The 16,394-nt window shown below is 47.0% G+C and overlaps 2 long non-coding RNA genes across 3 annotated transcripts; one reads left to right on the top strand and one right to left on the bottom strand.

Moving 5' to 3' along the window:
- Nucleotides 1–1,082: 1,082 nt before the first annotated feature.
- LOC144158717 (uncharacterized) lies at nt 1,083–16,247 on the bottom strand. 2 transcript variants are annotated; one of them, XR_013320171.1, is made up of 3 exons: nt 15,803–16,236; nt 11,611–11,760; nt 1,083–1,247 (listed from the first exon to the last, which is right to left on the bottom strand). It is a non-coding gene; the product is annotated as an uncharacterized LOC144158717 (long non-coding RNA). The 2 variants fall into 2 exon arrangements; XR_013320172.1 differs by lacking the exon at nt 1,083–1,247 and adding an exon at nt 9,778–11,546 and having other exon boundaries at nt 15,803–16,247.
- On the top strand, nt 3,570–7,197 carry LOC144158718 (uncharacterized). Its single transcript, XR_013320173.1, has 3 exons — nt 3,570–3,737; nt 4,265–5,022; nt 5,201–7,197. It is a non-coding gene; the product is annotated as an uncharacterized LOC144158718 (long non-coding RNA).
- Nucleotides 16,248–16,394: the final 147 nt, after the last annotated feature.

Here is a 16,394-nt window from a genome sequence, read left to right as displayed (position 1 = left end):
TGTGAGAGCATGTATCATGCTTTCTTGGGAAATATAAAACATTTGCAACAAAGAATGCACAAGCAACAAATTTGGTGGCACAACACCTTTAACGAGCTGTTACTGTATAAACCTGACCAAATTAAAATCACGCCCAAAATAATGGACCACATGATAAATTAGTATCATAGTTTTAAACTGAAGTACATTTAGTAAAACTATTTAAAAATTGGTTGGCGATTACGATACTCCCAAATGCGATATTAGGGCACAACAGCAGTGAGCTGAGGCAGCACTCACTCAGGGGTTCTCTTGACGGCAGCGATGATGAGCCTGCAAGTCGGTGCCGCAAAGTGCATCTCTGGAACTAACCGCGGCCCGCGTTTTAGGCAGGGAACGCACACCATCATCACGCACACGGCCCCTCATGTTTTTACTAGTGTCATGCAGATGAGCGTCTCGTGCGGGCAGAGCATACTGTCCCAATCGACCGCACACTTTCGCAGGCCACTTGCGTCACCACAGCAAACCGCCCTCCCATCACAATTTCGCGACACTCTCCTGCTTTGCTTTCCTTCACTATTTGCTCTTGCCATTGTTCATTCGGTTGCGATGGCGACGCAGCTCAGCCCAGAGATGGGCGCCCTAAAATGCATTTTTGCAAGATATACATGGGGTGGTTCCGTATACAAGATAAAGCAAAATGGCTTCTAAATGTCCAACACTCCAGCACAATACACGGCGCAGTCATTAATGACGGGGCATCTACCCCATTTCCGAATTTTCGTGCCGTACATTCTACTAATTAGTTCGAAAGTTAAGAGGACATCATCTGTGGAGCACCACAACATCGACACCTTTGACGTCGCCTGTATTCAATGATTTTCATCTCCACACACGGCGAGGTGAAGGCTGTGCGTGCATTAACTACGCTGTTCAGATTTTTATATTTGAAGGTATTTATACATTTCTTTGTACCTTGAAGTATAGAAGCTTTTTCTGTAATGCTGGGCATTAAAATAGCAGAGAAGGTCAAAATACACTTCCACTAGCACTTTGTTTAGCTGCTTAAGATGCCCACAAAACAAACAGAAGCATTCAGGTAAATGAAAACACGACCATTTTCTTCGGTAATTGGCCGATCTGCCAAGATCACAATATGTAGTTAGTTTAAGCAGCACTTTTGTAGAATTGTACGGCTTGGAAGGCTTGTTCTCTCCGCCGCATCCGCCACTTGTCCAAGGGAAACAAACTTTGCGTTGTTGCGCCTGTAAAAAGGTAAACAAATCGTTCACTACAATGGTAAATGCATGATGCTAACTAAATACTACACCTAGCACGTTAAAGGGACGGACAACCGATTTTTGTCGCATATATGTTCTCTAGCTCACATAAAAGCCAGCGTTTTATGTCGCCCGGTAACCACAAGCAATTCATAAACAAATTGGCGGAAATCATTTTAATTTGGCAGCAAACTTTCTGAAATCGGAAGAGTGGCGGTTCGTAGTGGCACAACTTGAAACTACGATATGTGTCCCGGTCACGTGACCTGCAAACCTAGCAGCTACTGTAAATGCTGAAATGTTTATTCACTTATTGAAAGCCTTTTAACACTAGTATTTGTATATGTTTCAATTGTGTATGTATTTTAAACTATGTTTTGCAAATTTTTAAGACACGCCGCCCGCCGTCGCTGGGTTGCTATCAGTGTGGCTAACTGGGCCTTCATGCCTAGAATAAATGGCAGCGTTCAGTAAACAGACCCAGTGAAGGAGCTTTGACAAGTCTGCCTGAGTCAGGGGCATTTGTTCTGGCAAAATATTTCATATCGTTTATCCCAACAGATGGCGCATTCGTGCAAAATAGGCTGTTGAATTTAAAAACAACACATAAAGGAATACGAAAGCCTTTGATTCACACTTTATTAGCTCGGGACAAGTTTTTGAAAATAGTTTTTCATTTCGCATGCAGACAAAAGTAAGTTGCTCCACTACTGTATGTCATGGTTGCCAGCATTATTTTTGGTAGGAAACAGACTTGGTGACACATGCTTTGCATGTAGATCTAAAAGTTGCGATTTAAAAAGTTCGAGGGCACTATCAGCAAAATTGTTTCTCGTTAAGGTGCTTTAAGTGATGCCCTTCTATTTGGGATAAAGAATGTACACTCGACAAAAATCAGCTGTCTGTCCCTTTAGCGCATGTGAAATATTCAGCCTAAACATTTAGCTTGTTAGTACTCGCTCTCCAATATGAAACATACTGCCGACGCACACTTTTGTCTGGTCAGATACGCAGAAGCGAACGGAACCGACGGAGACGCCCAGCGGCAGTGTAATTACTTTGCTGCTCGGCAATATCAGCGTGGCTCACGAAAATAATGAAACAAAGGCTTCATTTACAGTTTCAAAGCTAACGTATAATAACTCCAGCTTAATACATCCGTAACTCTGATACTGCACACGAGTCTTGCTTCGACGTATGCTGGACGTCGTCAAACTGCCGTGGGAGCCCGGCAGCTTGTTCAGAAACACAAAGGAGGAAAGAGAATAGCTGGACCTGGCGTCCCACAAATGGAAGCACATGTATGTGGCCACTCAATTTTTCGCAGCAGCCAAGAACACTAAGCAGCATTCAAGCGCGTCAACCGCTACGAACTACAGCTGAAGTTTAGGCGGTAACGAGCGTGAGCTCTCGCATACGGCTCGCTGAAAAATGAAATGGTGGCTCACGTTTTCAGCTGCCGGTCGCAGTAGGCAGTTAAACACACGCTGAATAGGAATGCCAGAAATCTGCCACCAATCTACGCAAGTTGCCTGCTCAGCGTTGCGAAACGTACTAAGGCAATTATTTCTCTTCAAGGTTTTATTGTGACCAAGACTTCCGTGTGGAAGCCGAAACGCTAATTTCTTTTAAACTCAAAATAACTTGTGGTCGGCGGCCTGGTGTTTCTTTTTGCCCACGCCTATCAAGCAAGCGCCTTGTGCAAGCACTTTTTCTCAAGACCGGCTCCAAGCAGGTGATTGGGACTCAGCTAACTCGCGCGGGCTAGCTTGGTGGATGGAGGAAGAGGAAATGGTGCGCTCACTGCCTCACTCTACTGTTCCTTGATCACTGCATCAATAGGCTCCGTGCGCTGGTATGGTGGCGACACCGGCGACTAACAACCAGCGCCCCCTCCGGCCACGCCGGGCATATTCCGGATGTTCGCGCATCCCGTGCTCCTTCGGCCGAAGCGAAGCTACGGCCAGTGCTACGGCGCAATGGCCAGCCGCTCTATGGAACGCGTGCTGTATTGTGGCTTCAAAAGCATTGGCAATATTGACACGTTTTTCAAGAAGAAAAGCGTCAAGCGTGGTCGCAAGCTGTTCGCCGCAAACCACGTTTACGGCGTCCGGGAAGAGTTGGCGAGCGCGGCCGGACCGTCTGACGTTCTCGGAAAGTGCGTCGCGCAAATGAAAGGTGTCGACTACGACGTTCGGTTGGAGGTGAGTAATATAATTGGGAATGAGTTTCGTTCTAAACACTCTAACACACTGATGCATTTTATCAAGATTTCAGCGAACCCAAGGCAGATAGTCGGGGCAAGCTGCGGTTGTAAAGCCGGCTGCCGTGGCTGGTGCAAGTATGCTGCCGCGGTGGCTATTTACATCAACGAGCACGATGTCGTTTCGTGCACGGACGTGCCGTGTGAATGGAGGAAGCCGTCAGCTCGACCTACGCTTGACGCGAAGAAGTCTGTCGAGGAGCTTTTTCCAAGTAAGGCTGTTTATCAGCATTCCTACGTTTGTATCGTAGACGGACTTCGCCTGCTGCTGACGCCTCGCAGGCGTCGTCCGTCTCGCGGCCCTAAGACGGCCGTCGTTATGTGCGTGCCGTACTCGTGAAGCTCGGCAACAGTCAGGCGCCGTGCAATGCCGTTCTCGTAGGCCAATGCGCCCAGACAGCGCGCGCGCGTCGACCCGGTGCTGGCGGAGTGCTTAATTAACGCAGTTTGGCTGTAAGGAAAGTAGGCAATAAATGAGGGCGCAGGGGGAATATAATGTTATGCAAGGGCAGGAAACGGAGCCAGGGTGAAGCTTGAAACCGCGGGGAAGGAGTGAGATTTCGGGCCGCGAGCGAGTACGGCACGCATATCACGACGGTAGCTGTGTGGCGCACTGCACGGTTGTTTGCTAACAACGGAGTGTTGGTTAGGGGGGAGTGACTCGCGACGCCTGCGAGGCGCCAGCCGTATTGTGCGCCCGCTACTGCGATCGACCCTTAGCGTCTAAACTTTGGTGCAGGCCGGCCACTACCAGTACCTACCCTCCAGCCTGTGGATCCAGCCGCAGTTCTCCAGGCGTTCCCGGGTGTAACCTGTTCTTTAGCCCGTGTGCTACAACCTCAAGACAGCCCAGTCGAGGAAGAGGGCCAAATTTTGCCTTCTGAAGAAAACGGCTCCCACCAGAATTTCATAACAACTATGATTTGCGGTGAGCGACGCCTCTGCGTCATGATGGAGGTGGCTGCAACCTCCCCACTCAGGGTGAGGCAGCTGCACATGGATGTCACATTGACAAAAAAAGAAAAAATGTTTTACGACAAGTTCGTAAAAAAAAATCTCGATGAGATTGTTGAAATAGCCTTCATAACAAAGGGCCAGGCATCAGTACGGAGGTTTGTTATTTACTTTTTTTTCTACTAAAATAGTTTGTTTACACACCATGTTCATCAAGAAAATTTGTTTATGCAGGTGGCACATGGAACGGCAGGTCCGTATAAGCAGCTCGAATGCTCACAGAGTGAAAACTCGCAGAGGAACCTACGAGACGCTAGCCTCCTCCATGGCGTCACACAAGCCGTTTTGGTCCCGCGCCACCTCACACGGTAAATTTAACACCAATTGTTTTTTAATTTAAAGTGCACTTCACTCAGTTTCTTAGTAGCACTTACTTCTGATGGTTACGAAATATTTCTTGCTGCATGTGCTGCTGCAGGGATGGATACGGAAGACATTGCGAGGCAGGAGCTGGAGGTGGCACTCGGCATACCCGTGCAACAGGTAAATACAGATCAATTTGTCGTTTCAAGTGCACGGGCCACAAATAAGGCTGGAGGTGTGCTGATTTATGTTTGGTTCGTGATGTTTAGAACGGCACATTGTTTAGTATCGTCTTCATTGCCCTAAGCGCGCAAAAACTGTAAAAGCTCACTCTGTGCTGTTCTCACTTTTTTAACAGGTTGGCCTGGTCGTCGACCCCGACCAACCATGGATTTGCTGCAGCCCAGACGGCATCATTTCAACAGGCAGCACAACTCAACTTGTAGAAATCAAGTGCCCGTACCTCCTCAAGGACAGCCTGCTCTTGAACCCGGAGAAAGAAGAAAGCTTCGTGTCTTTCATACATTACGTGAATGGGCAGCTCACGTTGAAAAAAACGCATGCGTATTACACTCAGATTATGGTAATGCTCTATGTACTTAGGCTACACAGTGCGCTGTTATTCGTGTACTCGTCACAGCAGAGTATTGCAGTTGTGGTTGAAAAAGATGATGCCTTTTTGGCCGAGTACGTTCCCAAGCTGGAATGGTTTTATTTCAATTACCTAATTCGGGCTGTAATGAAGCGTCAAACACACCACGGTTAGGGTTTTTTTTTTTTTCAGTGATCTGACATTGCTAGCTAGAAAGGCCAGCACTCTGCCTCTGATGGCACGGGTAGTGCACTGTGTGAAATCACCAGCTAGGTTATTAATGTGTGCCTGCAAAGAAATCCTTTCTGCATTACGTTGGCCTTTCAGATTTGCTTCCCAGCATGCTATGGGACGACCTAAAGGGGCAATGAAAAAAATACTAGTTTTATTCTGTTTACATGTTTGTTCGTAACTTCCATTGTTAACCTCACCATTCTTGCTGTTATGAAAAGAATGTGCCCTTTCAAATAGCTCATTCTGCGAACTATTGGATTTCGTCGGTCTCAGCCAATTGCAACCGGCTGTCCATAATAAGTCACAAGTTCTAGTGTTGGAAATAAGCTAATGGGTCACATGGCCATTCTTTTTTTCCTAATTACATAGCTTATTTGACTGAAGTTTGCGTCAAAAGTGGTGTCAGTGTAATTCTAACAAGGCAATCTTGCGAATGAACCTAACTTGCATTGTGTTTTTATGTTAAGCGACCAGTCTAGTCCTTTTGTGAATTGTTTTAGTAATTCCTCTTCCCATTTGGCATTTCATGTTGAGGCTTTCAGGATGTTGTTTCTTGCCCCATTTTGGGATCTACTCTCTTGTGTTCCTGGAACGAGTTCTTCGTAGCTGCACATTTAATGCGCTATGAAAACTGCCTTTGTTGAGCCATCAGTCTTGTGAATTCATTATTTACTAGTTTGATCCTGCCATAATAGCATAGTAGTGTGTTTTATCTCCATCCTTTTGAAGAGGCACAAACAATAGAAAATCAGCACAAAAGATGACTAATTAGTTGTCTGTGCCTTTGTTTTTTTGCATTCATGTGAAGCATATCATGCTGCCTTGTACGTGCACTTTTGCAGCGAGTCTTGCACTGCAAAGAAATTAGGGACTCTGTAGCCATACCTTATTTGTCTTGCCCCACACTTGTTTTTTTATTACCTACTACCGCTGATTGTGGGCTGGGGAGATTGAAAGTAAACTGGCCTATTGGTATTTGTTTTTGACATAGCGCATCACATTGCACTGGCTGCATGATGCCAGTGCAATGTGATCACTAGTCCTTCCAGTACCTGTTGTCGCTTTGTCGAATGCCATAGAATTGCTCATTCAGTGAAGTTCTCATTCACTTCACTCATTCGCAGTGTTGGATGCTGTTTGAAAAATGAGTGAAAACCGAAACTTCAGTGAAGTTCGTGTACTTTAGAGTCATCTCATTCCTTTGTTCTGATGTACCTAGGCTAAAAAAACTCGTATCTAAGTCATGTTCACCGTGCCATCTTCTTTTTGCTCGTTGCAATTTTGTATTATAGGATAGAAAAAATGCCTATATTTATATGCTGCCTTTGTTTTGTAGGATGTAAATAGTCAATGCAAGGTGGCTTATGTTCTGTTTTGCAGACAAAAACCAGGCTGCCTAAAAAGGAATGTTCATGAATCAACAAAACAAATAAAGCAGCTCACAAGCATTCATAAATGGTCTTTCATTAAAGGCATGCGTGTTACAGTGTCTGGAACTGAACCCACAGCATAGCAGTTTCAAGGCTGTTGTAATTGCTACCCATACCTGCCATGTTTGCCAGGGCAGTATTAAGGAAATACAGCCAGAGGTGAGGGGGGGGGGGAGAAAAATTTCCACGCTTTTTTATTTATTTACAACACATCTCGAACTGAACGGTTTTGTACAAACTACTAACAAGCAACACCACTGATCACTTGCTAAATCTTTGGCATGGCTGACGCCGCCCTTTTCTGGAAATACTGTTGTGTAACAAATATTGGCCCCTGTGACACTTCAGCAAAAGAACGTGACCAAGGGTTGGGTCGGGCACGGATGCTTGGAACTTGGTGAGATTTTTAACTGCAGAGCTGATCAAGCTTGAGCTCTCGCCATATTGAATGTTAAAAAAAACACTGGGCAAAGTGGAGAGGGGACACATGCTAGCCGAGAAGTGTGAGAGAAAGTGGCGTGGAGGCAATGATTCCGCAAGCAGGTGTTGGGAGCGTGCGCTTCAAAGAAAATGCCTCCTGTGGTCAGAATCGAACCTGGGTCCTTCGCATAATGAAACTGGCAGGGCGCCCAGCATTTTCGAGTTCGTAGGATGGGCGTTGCGCCGCCGCGGTGGCTCAGTGGCTAAGGCGTTGCGCTGCTGAGCACGAGGTCGCAGGTTCGATTCCCGGCCGTGGCGGTCGCTTTTCTGATGGAGGCGAAAAGCAAAAACGCCCGTGTGGGCGAGATTTCGGCGCACGATGAAGATCCCCAGGTGGTCAAAATTAATTCGGAGCCCTCCACTACGGCGCGCCTCATCGCCTGTGTTGCGTCGGCGCGTTAAACCCTACAATCAATCAATCAAGGATGGGCGTTGGCAGGCACCTCATAGCCCAGGTCTAGCTTCAGTTTATTAAGCCCCACTACCAATCAACCACAACGTGTCGCATACTGCACATGAAAACTTTACGGGGACTTTCTTCACTCGTACCATCATCACTCAGAACCTTCCTTTATTACCGGGGCCTGAAGGTTTGTGAGTATGCAGCACATGCGCATGATGTCACTCATGTAGGGTACCAAGTCAATTGGCACCCTCACATTTAGAATGTTGAACAATTTTATGCGTTGGATGACGCGCTCCACATGTATGCGAACTTGAGCCACGTGATACGTTTGTAGCATTTGCTCGTGCGTGAACAGGCATTGCCTTTCGAAAAAGGTGGTAAAACTAGAACGGCCTTTTGCCCTTGCAGTGGTGCCCTGATTCCAGGAAATCCTTTGTCAGCTAACACGACATCTCCCAGCTCCACTCGGTCGAGAAAACCCGAGTCCACTGTGATGTATGTATCCGAAGCTCTGCCCTCATATGCTCTGGACACAAACGTCACCGTTCCATTTGGGAGGATTGCAACAAGGAACTTCAAGGTGTAGGTGCCCTTGTAGTGGGAAAACAATACCCTCTGCTGTTCGATGGTGGGAGGCTCCTCCGTCCTTAGCTCGGTGCAGTCGATAATAAACCGACACTCTGGGTAGTGCACCCTAAAGCAAGGAGGCATGGCTGCCTGCACTACAGCGGTCGGTGGCTCAGGTATCCACCTCTCCATGGCCCTCAGCAAGTTGCTCAATATGAAATAGAATATTCGACTTGCAGTTGTCCGGTGGATGCCGAATAACACACCGATGCTGGCAAAAGACAGGCCCAGCTTCATCTTCATTAAAAAAATAACGAGCTTTTGAGAAATAGGCACATCACTACTTCTAACCACTAGCGGTGCCAACAGTGACACGAGGAGTGCAAATGCATTGGCACTTACGCCATACAGCTCCGTAAAGGAATCTTCCCTTTCATTTAGGGACCTGTACCCAGTAAACACACAGCTTCGCTCCTCATCGCCACAAGCTACTGTACGCTTCGGAATAACATCTACCTGAGTAGCGCAATCTTCACTGTCAACATGGCACACTTGGGTCGATGCTGTGCCATTCGACGTCACCGACAGGAAGATGTTGCAGGAGCCTTTGCACGAATCTCCGTCGGTCTGAGTCATCTGCAAAAGATGTTGCACATGCTGACGTGACACCTCTGAAGGTAATCAAATAAACCGGCAATCATGCTGCCAAAGTCAAATAAAAACAGTGGAGCAGTGTGATAATCACAGTGCCACTAAGTAAAAGTGTGTTGATTTAAGACAACAATGAAAGCCTCCTCACTCGTGACAGATGAAATAACAAAGTTAGAGAAAAAATAAACAAACAAAGTTCCATGATTTTGGTGCAAACTGGAAGCAGAGTACCAGAAACCGACGTTCGCAAAGTGTAATCATAAAAAGAAGCAAGTAGGCGGCTCACCACAGGTACGGAGCTCGTGCTTTCTTGTGCTGACGCTGCTTCACTGACAACAAAGGAAAGCAAGTGTTCACTTTCAGCATCTTCAGCAAAGTCCCGTGTCCCATCTCCCTGCGGCAACGAAGCATCTGTCGCGATGTCTGTACTCGACGCAACCGCTGTTACACGGGCAGAAGCTCGACGCTCAGACCTGGAAAGTGGTAAGCAGCGAGGAGCATCGGAACGCTGGAGAACGAATAAATATACGCATCGCCAAAACATGAGCAAAACGTCATACTAATGTGCAGGGGAGAAGACGTTCTGCGACAAAAAAAAAAAGGCCGTTCACACTGCCATTTACCAAACATGATTAACGCACGCATTTACGCTTATTTTGTTTAGCCGCGGCCGGTCAGACGTGCTCGGGAGCACGTCCAAACCGTCCGTGGATCAGCCGGCGGTACTTGCCTCTGGAATCTCTCCAGTTTTGTGTCACCCAGGCCGCCGTCTCGTCCACCGTAGCACGCCGGGAAGATTGTTGGGACGTAAGCTGGGTGCATGGCGACCGAGCTTTTGTCGTTGCCGATGAAGTGCGCGCTGCATATGCGTGTTTCGCCACGCACTGGCTGCCACAGGTCCCCCCTTTGGCTGATCGCGTACGCGAAGAGACAGAAGATCGCCAAATATAAACCACAATTGCAAAAAAAAAAACAGCATGACAGACTTCTGAATCCGTAATAAGGCACTGTTTACCTCGCACGTCGTACTGCTCGGATCCATCGTTGTCGTCTGTCCGTTTCGTACGGTTTCCAGGGGAACCGATAGAATTTGATCTTCGGAAGCTTGCCCAGGGTGTTTTTATAGCTGTTGTGACAGCCGTAAACACAGCAGTACACAGAAGTACTCATTCCAACTTCCACTTTATCGCAACGACGCCGAAATCTCCGCACGGCTACCCGGCGCGGACGAGCGGACACATCCGGAAAACGACAAAGTCGCCGTAAGGTGGCGCTGCGATCTCGCTCGAAACACCAGCGCACGGAGCCTATAGGGCCACCAGCACTTCTCCTCCATTCCTTGACAAACAAAATATTACTATGGTTACCCTTAGACTATGACTTATAATCAAATCTCGGAAAACTAAAATGCCATATAGGTTGTATTCACTGGTGAGGCACGCATGCACACAACCATGTAGGTGCGCCATCACTGGTTACATCGGGCTCTGTGGAATGGCAGTACTTGTCCGTGCTAAGCACATGATGTGTGTTGGGCATTTCAAACTCTACTGCACCAAATGCAAAGTAGTGCTTCGACTCCAATGTGAGTGTGATTAATAAAATCTCTGTTGACACCATTGTTGAGAATCGGGTTGAAATGGAGCAGACGACTCACGCTGATGTTTTTTTCTGCAGCATGCGGGTGCAGTGGCACAAGCCGCGCCATGTTCATGCCGCTTTGGCCATGTGCGTGGCTGTTTCTAGTGTTGCCAAGTGAAGAAATTGACAGGTAAACTTCTCAGTGAATACCATCCATAGTATGCTGATAACGTGTGCAGTGAGCAATGAACTTAAACGAGAAATGCAGTCTCCACAATAGCAGTACACCAGCTATGCCACAAAGCACTGAAAAATGTGCTGACAAGCAACGTTTTGCAGACTGCATAATAGAAGCAGCATGGCCGGTGTATTTTAAATTCGCATATAAAAATTTCCAAAAAAGTGTCTCAATGCGGGCCCATTGATACATACTCAGTTTCAAGGGCAGCGCTAGATGGGACAAGGAGAGAAAGAGGAGACCCGGGGCCGACTAATGATAAAACCTCCACTGTCTAATCTCAGCCTTCGTCTCGTCTTTTTTGAAACTTCACACAAAAATCCTGCAGGCTTCCGATTATTACTGCATAAAGTAAAATGGAATTGCTAAAAAAATTATTCTCAACGTAAGTGACTGAAGGAGTTTTACTTCGTTAGGGGTCATACTAAAACGCTCAGACAAGAAAAAAAAACGAGATTCTAACATGGAAACTCTTCATCTATCTGGGAGCTTCCACATTGAGTAACAGAAGGCCGCACTGCGTACCTGCAAGAAACGTTCATGCTCAGTAATGTACAGGGGACAGCAGTCAGGTTAAATAAGGCAGTACCTATAGCACTAGTAGCAATAGTTGTTTGTGTTGTTTGGCTGCCGGATACACCCCAGCTGCGGGCTGCATCCGTCGGCATTGCCATGACGGAGTCCTCAGTCATCGACAATGCCGCTAGTAGCATGCTTGCTGTCGGTGTTGCAGCATCTCCTGGAAGCGAAGAAAGCAACCAACAGGGAAAATTTATACGGTCGTACTAAACACAGAAAAACTGCATCCAGGCACTTCAGCCCATCAGATATGCTTCCAGCAAAAGGATCAGTGATTAAAGAGAGTAGCCTTTTCCTATGGGAAAAAAAAAGCTGTGTCTATTCGCCCAGCATCAGTGAGAATTACCGTCAAATTTTTCAAAGCAGTACCAACCAAAGCCTGGCAGAACAAAAATTAGCTTAAAAATATTATTTGAAGTACACAGACTTGAATTTACCTCGGTTTTGCACGAGCAGCTAATGATAGCACCCGCACTGCGACCACCTTATCATTCAAGTGACAACGCGGGGCCAACATTTAACCTAACTAGCATAACGTAACCTAACATATTCTAACTAAACTAATGCAACCCAACGTAACTGACTTAACTCAACCCAACCAACTGAAACGAACCTTACTTAAGCAAACTCGCTGAACTACACAGAACACAAGCTATCTTAAACTTAACCCAAGCGAAGACTCCTGCGCAATGATAGCGTGGTAATAACAGTGGTAGGACTAACCAGAAAAAAATCGCTAACAAAATCCGGATAAACGGAAACCGAAATTTTGAAAAAAAAAAAACGTTCAGCTACGTAAGATTCAAACCTGCGTTTTTCCATTATAAAACAGGCACTCTACTGCAAAGCCACGGAAGCAGCTGCGCGAGCGCGTTTTTGGGGAATATTTGTCTTAAAGAAGCGTTGGGTGGCGTGTTTAGTTAACAAGAAGCAACCACCGTGAGAAATTCTTGATGGTAATTCTCGTGGCTGCCATAATAATAGTCACTGCAAAAAAAAGAAGGAAAATACAAGGACCATGCATGTATTCTTCAGTTTTTCGTGCACTGGACAGGATTCCATAAACTAACACAATATAGTTCTGCATGCATCATCCATGCTTCGCTGCTTAATTTTCACACACATAAATTATTTCAAGAAATGCATGAAACCAAGTCTCATTGAAAAGATCCAGTGCTGTAGTGATAAACATCGAGCTTAACACACAACTTTCTCCTGAAAAACCGGTCAATGACCTATGAAAACATTTGGATGAATTACGACTCTATTCGCTACGGCTTATTAGCATGCATACATTCGAACTCCTGGTTTTATTTTAGCGAACTGTTTTGGCAGCATTTGCTGACACCTGCTTGTGCGCGGAATAATATACTAGCGTCTAAAATCAGCTTCAAAGAAACTGTGGCTGCAGTGGCTGCTTTTCAGACGAAGGCGAAAACGGCCGCGCGCCGAGATTTCAGCGAACGTTACAGATCCACAGACGGTTAGAATTAACCTGGAGCCCTCCAGTACGGCGAGCCTCATAGCCCAGGAGTAGCTAAGCGTGTAAACCCCCAAAGGCCACAACATGTTTTTTTTGGAACTGTCTATGTTGCCGGCAGCCGGCAAAGTAGGCTGCGTGGATGGTTGCCGGCACTTCACCCCCATTCGCTAGCTGGAGTCATGTGACCAAACTGCCGGCATTTGCTTACTACTGCTGTTGTGCCGGCAGCCGGCACAGTAGACAGTGTGAAAATTTGCCGGCAGCTGGCACAGTAGTCGGCGTGGAAGTTTGCTGGCAGCTGACTCAGCAGACTGCGTGTTTTGGGAGAAATAGCAATGCTTGCTCTCAGTATGGCAGTTATGATCATTCGTGGATCTTGTGAGTGCCAAATCAAGTAATATTCTGTGTCAAATTCGTATCTGAAATACCTGTCTTCTGTGGTGAGGATCTTTTCTTAGAGATATTGAGTAACATACAAAATGGAAACCTCAAGGGAATTACAGTCGAACACGGGTATATCGAATTATCGTCTATATCGAACACATAAATTATCCCCTCGAAAATTCCGTGTAAAAGTATAGAAATTAGTACGTTTATATCGAACGGTATTTTCCCCGTCATTGGCTATATCGAACGCCACGTGAGCTCGAAGGTGGTCTTTGGCAGTCGCTTAGCGGGCGACATCGCGCCTTCGCCGGAACCCGACAGGGACAGAAGCCCGAAATGCCAGGAAAATGTCACAGTGCGAGGTAGGGATGCCCCGACTGCGCTCCGACTGCACACGTTCTCTGAAATGAGGAACACCTCTTTTTTTTCGGCTAGGTACATTCCAAGACTTGCCGAATATATTTTTTCTCTCTTTCTGGGTCTGTCTTCCCCCGATGTCGCCTCGGAAAAGGGAAGAGAAGGAACGAATGCGCTGGCGGCCTCCTCTTCCTTTTGCTGTTGTTGCTCTTTCGAGAGTTGTCCCGCACCTTCCGTAGATTGCTGTTTCTCTTGGAGGTGACCATCGCGAGCGCTTTTTGGAGAACGTTCAGAGCACCTTGGAATCGTTACCATCAAAGTTCTTGTGTTGCGTGCGCGTTGTTCTCCTTTATGTGCGTGTTATTTGTGCATGGTGTGCAAAGGCGCAGCGAACGGCTGGAATTTTGGAGTTGCGCAGGCGTCGTGTACGTGTCTCACGACACGTGTGACTGGGTGAGGTTGAGCCGACGTGGAAGCAACGGCCGCTACAACTGCGGCCAGCGTAGAGAAGCGCAAGAACCTGGACTTTGCGACAAAGCTGAAAGCCATTCAGCGGGTCGAGGCGGGAGAAAAAGTCGACGGAGTGTCTGCCGACGACCTAGTGAACGCTGACAGCAATGTTCAGGCTGTTTCGAGCGTCGGTGACGAGAATATCGTAGCTGCGGCCGCAGTAACCCAGGCTGATAAGCTCGAGTGGCGCAGATCGTCCGGACGAGGAGGCGGCTGCACGATCGTACTCCGCCGGTAAAGTGGCGGCTGCGTTCAGCTTGATCCGCCGTTGTTGTGGCGACATGGAAGGAACTGGGCTGTCGCACCTGGATAGTCTCGAGAATATCGAGACCAGCGTCTTGAATTTTATTTCCAGGACGAAGAAGCTGGCTAAGATCAGCGATTTTTTTTTTTCACGCAGATAAAGCACCCTGTTGCGTCGTGAGTTTGGAATTAGTTGTCATTCTTCAATGCGCAGATCGGTAAATGATCGTCCACCACAGGTGAGGTCTCAGAGCCCATATTTTTTATATCGAATTTTTCATATATCGAACTATTTCGCGATCCCCTTGGAGTTCGATATATCCGTGTTCAACTGTATAGGGCAGAACAAGGGTCGAGTGGTAGATTACAGGGGTTGTACGTATTCTATATGCACTTTGTGCATAGAAAATGAATCTGGAAAGACGTCATGTCAGACTTAAACAGTAAATGCCCCCTTAGTTCTAACTTTGCACTATGCACCATTACCCCATTGATGGGTGAAAAAACAAATGGTGTGAATTTTCTCTTTCTTCCTCGATTTTTTTTTTTGCAGGCGCGCTAGCTTTCTTGTCTTGATCTGTGCGACAGGGGCAAGTCGGAATACATGTTTGGCGGATCTTCGTAAATACAGCAAGAGTACGCGGTGACCTACGATTACACTAGAATGGGAATATTTTCAGCAGTGCTTTGCAGCACAGGCCTGATAAATGCCACCGCTTCGGTGTGTCCATAAATCACCATAACTGCCATACCGACTGCAAGCATTGCTGTTTCTCCCAAACACGCTGTCTGCTGACTCAGCTGCCGAAAAATTTCCACGCCGACTACTGTGCCGGCTGCCGGCACAATAGCAGTGATAAATGCCGAGAGTTTGGTCACATGACTCCAGCTAGGCAATGGTGGTGAAGTGCCGGCAACCATCCACGCAGCCTACTTTGCCGGCTGCCGGCAACATAGACAGTTCTTTTTTTTTTTTTTCGGATTCAATGACGATCAGCAATCGACGGTAGGCAGCTCCATGAGCGATAGTGCAGCCTGAGAGGTGGTGCTGATATATGTCACTCCGACCATCAACTATCGGCACGATGGAACTGCGTACGACGGGGGTCAGAAGGTAACGAAGCCAGACGGGCTGCTCGAAAAAGTGCACCCAAGCTGCCCGATACGTGAACAAAGCTACGTTTCGTCACAGGGTAAGGCAGGAGATACGAGAAACACCCACGGGCCAAGGCGGGCAAACCTGTCGCAGAACCACGGAGATCTTTTCACGGTAGCTCGTGCGATTCCCAGGCGTCTTGAGAGGCACAGACAACGTCGTTAGTGGGGGCGAGGTTGTGCGCCAACATGTCTCCGAAATATTCCTTTCCGTGAAGACGAATTTCCCACACACTGATTGTAAAACACTTTGTCTCTGGAGTCCCTTCTCCATCTCACAATCTGTCCCTATCACCAGGAAAATACGAAACGCTGTCGACCTGAGTGTTTACAAGCGGAAATGCGACCTAGATTGACTCTAGTTGCTCTAGTCGAGAGAGAGAAGCCGTCGAGTGGCATCCAGGTTTGAGGGCGCTGCCGGCGTACGTTCAACTTCCAAACCTTGACATTTTTTTTTTTTTTGTCGCGGTGGGGGAGGGGGATATTTTGTACGCCGCTTCGGGCGCGAGCCATAGCCTTAGCTTTGATTACTGCGTGTACATTTTGTCAAATTCAACCTAAAAATTTTCACCAATTTTTAACCATCTTGTAATCACGCGCTGTTTCTTGATGTGAATGGTTAGTTACCTACTATTCAGTTGAAAGCGGGCGCATTAACC

Source organism: Haemaphysalis longicornis, unplaced genomic scaffold (genome assembly GCF_048455015.1).
Source record: "Haemaphysalis longicornis isolate Haplotype H1 unplaced genomic scaffold, Haemaphysalis longicornis Haplotype H1 scaffold_10, whole genome shotgun sequence".
In the NCBI taxonomy this organism is placed as follows: domain Eukaryota; kingdom Metazoa; phylum Arthropoda; class Arachnida; order Ixodida; family Ixodidae; genus Haemaphysalis; species Haemaphysalis longicornis.
Note: the sequence above shows the minus strand (reverse complement) of the source record. Positions and strands in the feature narration are given on the sequence as shown.